A 6,800-nucleotide genomic window follows, 5' to 3' on the forward strand; every position below is an offset into this window, starting at 1 on the left:
GAAACTATTTACACCTTTTTTACTCCGAGAAGATACAAACATGACAATGTTTGCCAGTTAAAGGAAGACTAGCAGTAACATTAAGGTACCTTGCCACTGGGTGAAACTTTGAAGACCTAAATTTTCAGCAGTCATGTCACCTGAATCAATAAGCAATGCCATTGTTGAGACTTGTGAAGTACTTGCATTCATCTTGCAAGACTACATGAATGTACATTTAATTTACTTCATACTTGCATTTATTTATATTCAGCATTAGTATGTTATTGTTAAAAAACATACACAGATCAATTAAGTTTCCTTTCCATATGTAGAATATAGGCTACTACATGCATATAGTGAGGTCCACGTTGTAATGACAGTGTTTGATTAGCAATGGTATTGCTATCCTTGTCTATCATTCAACAAAGCGGATAGCGCTATCTCTTTCTCGCTTTGCTCTGTTGCCAGATCGTTTTTTAACAATGCAGAATGGATAATTGATTAACAAAATAGGTTCCACAGTTCTGGAAGGAAGTGTTTCGAATGTTTTGATGAACTGTCGCAGATGTTCTTCTCCAAATGCATTTCCTTCACAAGGTGCAATCACTTTACTATCGCTGTCCATGATGATTGTACAATCTTGCAGTGCGAACTGAAAAATGACGATATACTGATGCACGACACTACACGATCATTACTAATGATATTATCCCCACCAAAAGCGAGTAATGATGACTGAAAATCAGAAAATCCGGATTTTTGTCATTACTATCCATCATTACTATCTATGTCTCACTACACGATCATTATTAATGACATTAGTCTCCAGTAATGACATCAATAATGACCGTCTAAGGTTTGCTCAACAGCTGATTTTTAACATTATGAAACATAAATGCTCATGTTCGCTGAATTCGCGATGCTCGGCGGAATGCACGGTTTGCTACGCGGTTCGAGGTTCGGTTCGACATGTGTGGACGCACCTTTGGTTGTTACAGGACATTTATACAGATCAGAGGCCAAAGCGACATAATAATCTATACTATAATAAAGGAAAAGAACTGGCTTATACACGTGCGGAATAGGAAAATTATGTTTAACACAATAATCACGTCTCAAGTACTGGACTGATTAACTGGAATTTGCATATAGATTCTTTATTAATTAACCGAGGATGGTTATAGACCTATTTTCGATTCTTCAAGATTTGATTTCATCAAGTTTTCAGTTTGTATAGTTGTTTATTGACCCTTGCGGAGCACGGGTTACCTGCTAGTTTAGTATAACAATCGTTTACCAAAGTTGTTGCGGCCGCTATATCTGTGTTGACATTCTCGAAACTCAAACCAAAACAATGTTTGTTTAGTGACGTTCACAAATACATGTATTGAAAACGTTTTCAAAACACATTAGGAACAATAGAAACCAATAGAGAGCCTCTGCGCGCAATGATCACCCAATCGCTTTAAAGCGCGCCTAAGACTATGAAAGCCGGGAGATTCAAAACTGGTCTGAAGGGATCAAATCGCCCGAAAAGTTTTTCGGATCTGGAGGGGAAAGGAGTCATGGAAAAATTCTACAAAAAAACAGGAACATTTATCTTAACATTAGTGTCTTCCCATGAATTTTCAAGTCTATCTGTCAACAAATAAAAAAGTTATTGCGATCTTTCGAATTTTATGTCTTCAAACGATCAAAGTACAATAAATTCGTGTAACCTACCTAAACGTTGAACACAATTCCGACTACTCATTCTATTTTTGTCAAAAATTGATTAATCAATGATATTTTTGAATTTCTGAACGCAAGATTGTGTTTCTAAAGAGTTGCTTCAGACATATATAATATCAGATAGATTAAAAAGAATTCAGTTCTTCCGTAATTAACACTTATATTTTATACACGCGTATATTATTGACAATGATATACGCTTTCAAGATGTATAATTTGAATACTTTTAATTCAATCTTTTCTCTATTTTTGATAAACTTCCATCCTCAAATCTCGCAGTATGACCAATGCACTCACTCATTCCAGCAATATTCATTCTTATTATTCTTATTTTTACACTTTCTGAAACAGTTTTACTTTGAATCAATTAGTTCCTGATTTTCTTTAGTCTATATTGATAAGCTGTTATGTACAAAAATAGGGAGGGATTTCGAAGCGGAACACATTTAATATATTTTCTACAACATATTAATCATAAAAATCTTATGAATTTTCCTTCTCGAGTCCGGGCGCAAATGTCATGAATAAGGCACTCCGTGGTCATTTTTGCGTAACAGCCGTGGAAGATGTCTCAATTTCTTCGTTAGGTCTAGCATAATAAGGATCGTGATGATGATAAGTCGAAATCACAGGCAAACACCTCGAAAACAAGATGGCCGCCAAAATTTCCAGGTTTTGCTATATCGCTTGTATTTCAATAACCGTTCAAGATAATCAACCTTTGTTTGGACGAAAATATTTTAAAAACCTCCAATACAATTTTTGTTCTATAAAATCTTCCTCTAAAGCGCATTTTGTTTTAGTTAACCTTCAAAAGCCCAAAAAAACGTTTTTTCTAATTTTTTACAAATTTAATTCCTTTATAACTTTTTTCGTGCAAGAGATACAGAGAAATTTTGAATCTATGAAGCTTAGAGCGTTATTTCAGCTTGGAACGATATATCTTCATGCGCTGTTGTACGTCAGGAAATGAGTTCTCAAGCGCCCTCAAAAAAAAAACCTGCACGGTTTCTGGTGCGTTTTGCCATACACATGAGGTGACAAGCTAGAACTATAAAATCGATTTTTTCATGACTACTTCAAGATAGAGACTTGAAAATGGTCTCAATCTCTTCGTTACAACAAGCCGAATAAGAATATTGATGATGGAAACAAAAAAATATTCACATCATTGAAAAATTCAAGATGGCGGTCATTATTGACAGAAATTTTTATATCGCTTGCTATTTAGTTATTGTGAGAGATATCGGATTGGTTTTACCACCAAAGTGTTCAGAATTGAACAAACTATGATGTTCGAGAGAAGAGAATCGACTCATTTCAACCACTCTTCTCATGACTCATTCAACTTCAAAAACTTGAAACATACATTTTTCGGCGACAATATTTCACTTTCCACCCTGTAAATGTATTCGCAGTAGACATACACCAGTGTTATTGGTACAGTGTTCTAGTATATTTCTAAAGCTTCAAAATGACATCTGGTTGGAGGCAGTCAGTTCATATTCCACGGCTGGAGCGTCATCGGAAAAAGAGAGAAAAGTACTGTTTGCAGCTGAAAACATGCTTTTTCCACCAAATGCCAATCCCAACAATTAGAAAATCTTTTACTCATGACTCCTTGAAGGTACAGACTTTGGAATGGTATCAATCATTTTGTAGAAAGAGATTATCCATGATGGTAATCTCAAAAATGTTTGTCATCATAAAAAAACAAGATGGATGCAAAAATATGCCGATTTTTAAGAAATTGTCCGTAATTCTAATAATGTCGTGGATATCGGATCAGTTCAGCCATGTGGGAGCTCCAAAATAATCATACTACAATATCCGAAAGATTTATCTAATTCCAACAACTTCTACTATGGTTAATAGATGTCAACCAGATGTCATTTTGAAGCTTGGAAATATACTAAAATATAAACTTTGAATTCTTTGTTGCCTAGAGGACTGGTACATAGAAATTTCAGTCTGTTTCCACTGTTCCGATGAAGTTAAATTCTCTTTCTGCCTGGCATTCATTTGTATCACCTTTCAACTTATAGCTCAGCAAGCACAAGTGAGCAGCTTATTTTATAATTCTCGTATTTTGACAGTAGGCTTATAACTGTAGTGCTCTCAATAATGAAGAATTTGAAAATGATTAGAGCTTACACAAGACAATCATCCTGTTGCTCTCAAGATTATTGTTTGTGCTTAGGCCTAATGATTTTTAGAAATTATTGCTGAGGAAATCGAATTTCTTCAATATTTAGCATTTTCTCAATTGATTGACAATCGGGAGTTTTGAGTATCGGATTGACATTGAATTATGATCAAGCTAGACTATATAGCAAGATTTGTGAAAATTGATCAGCTATCAACAACTTTCAAAACGTTTGAGGCTTGCAAGATTGTCAGAAATCATAATCTAATTGTTAGGCAACAAAGAATTCAAAGTTTCTATCCACTGCAGAAGGAAAATTCATAAGAATTTTGGTGATCAATGATGTGTTAGAAAATTTATTAAATTTGTTCCGCTTCGAACTATATTATTTTATTTTATCTGATATTACAGATTAGCTCATTTACTTCAGATTACCAGTTTACCAGAGATTTATAATGGTGTAACAACCGAAACCGGTATCTCGATTTTTATTAATTTGTGGTTGTCAATATCTTTTCTTTTCATTTAATATAAATTACAAAATACGTTCGCTTGAATTCTAGGTTATGATAGTTGAAAATGATACTAATTCAGTATTCAATTGATTGACCAAGCATAAATACTGGAAGGACTTATTGAAGAAAGAGGGAAATAAAGAGAAAGAGGGTGTGAGAGTCAGGTTCTCTTCATCAGACAAACCCATGAGTTTGTGAGCGGGTAAAAAGAGAGTAAGATAGAGAGAGAAAGAATTATAAAAGATAGCAAACGATATAAGATAGCAAATGATAGGATTCAGAGAGCTTGTACAAGAGAGCAAGAGAGGGTGCATACAACTCGGCAGTAATGGTCAAAGGAATTTCAGAATTTCATGGGACCCTCAAAAAGTGCTATACAAACTCGGTAATTTTGTAAAGATTGAGCAGGGACTACATAATACACTATTGTATTTCGTGCTTGCTTGTAGAAAACCTTTCCACTCATCACCACGATCCTTCCATGAAACGCACATGACACCACTCAATCAAGTGATCTAACAAATAATTATTAATCTCGAATCGTCTTTTCCAGTTTTCAAGTAGATTTCAACAACTCTTATACTGACAGATAGCAATTTCTATGAGATTTACAAGGTTCTGTTGAAATTCAACACTACAATAGAACATTACTCCATCATTTGCAATGTATAATCCTATATTGTTAGTTATAAGATTGTTATTCTTAGTCTATCATTCAAATAATATGGAAAATGATATTATTTCATATGATCTTGTTGAAGAAATATTTATATATTTTAGGAAATAATTACATGAATGTGGCATATGAAGTAGGAAATAAATACGAAGACCTCGATCACAAGTCACAGATAGGGCAAGAAATTTTCAAAATCAATTAGTTGATGCAAGAAATACATTGTTTCTACATGGGAGATGGGAGTAGTAATTTTGATTGAACACACAACTAAAATTCATCGCCTACTGATTCTCGATCATGACTCTTACTGTATGTATATGACGGAGACACTGTTGAAATTAAATGGGATCATTCTATATTCTTTACCATGCATTCATTAAACGTATGAAATATATACTCGATTGGTCATTCTTCATAATATTTAATGTTTGATTACCGTGGCTGGTCACCCGTAGCCATTAAATGCTATAAGATGAATGAATGCTTTAATCTTCTGATAATAATAAGTCCTATTACGAAAATAGCGTACTTTTTTATACATTTACATCCATTGAGAGTCGAATACATCTTAAATCGAAAGTTCGATTGTCGAGTTTGTAGGGCCCTGACAAGGATAGCCGAGTTTTCATACCTGAGAAAAATAGCCGAGTTTATATAACACTCAAGAGGGATCTTTTTCTTAAAACTGCCGAATTTGTATACTAAATTGTGAATTTCTGACCGCACTGCCGAATTTGTATACACCTGTATAGGGTTAAGAGACCATGTGGAAAGTAAGAGAAAATAGAATTGAAGATATCTACCAGTTATACTTTTTGACTTAGATAATATTATAATGGAATCATTAACATTATATGATACCATTTCATTTCCGTGAAACTCTTATGTCAATTGGGATAGTAATGAGGGTAAATATAGATATGTGTAGTTTTCATCTACATTATTATTCAATCTGTAAGATTAACTATTCACTCCATCCATAAGAAATCAAGTTATATTGACTGGAATCATTGATTATAATGGTTGAAAATACTATTGATTTTATAGACATAGATCACTATAGAGTTATATCCGTTCATGGAATTATGTTGTTTAATGTTGTTTACTGATGATATGATCATCTCCACTGCATCAAAATGAAACATAAACACAAACTCAAGGAAGGAAGAAAGAAAGAGAGACATAGTGAGAGAGAGAAACAGTGAGTGAGGAAGCCTGTGAAGGAGTAGTGGGCGGAGAATTAAGTTTAGAGAATTGCAAATGAAAGGGAAGGTATCAGTAGTCAATAGTCAGACGCACCCACTCCCGCGAGAACTCTCAGGCCTCTTTCACACGATAGGAGACGTGCAACTTGAACACTGAACAGTGTTCTCGTTTTTTTGTCGAAGTACATTGAGTCAAATCGTGTCTTTTACATGGTGACTCTATCCAGGAACCTCGTTTTGTCACGTCTTTTCCCCTCGAGGCAAGCAGAGGCAAGATCTAACAACTGTGCCGACGTTTCCACAAAGTATGACTCATCACTTTTTTCTCAAAGTCTAACTTCCTTAAAAATATAGATAGAAGATTTCTGGTTTCGGATTTGGATTCAGCGACCCCAAATTCTTTAAAGCGTAAGTCCCGTTTTCGAAAATATCCGAAAACAAGGAAGTTATGGCTGTTTTTAATAAAGCTTTCTATTTTGATATAATTATACGGTAAAAACGAACAGGTACTGTACTATACAGTACGTAAGTACTCTAGCTATTAT

This window comes from Nilaparvata lugens, chromosome 9 (genome assembly GCF_014356525.2).
Source record: "Nilaparvata lugens isolate BPH chromosome 9, ASM1435652v1, whole genome shotgun sequence".
In the NCBI taxonomy this organism is placed as follows: Eukaryota; Metazoa; Arthropoda; class Insecta; order Hemiptera; family Delphacidae; genus Nilaparvata; species Nilaparvata lugens.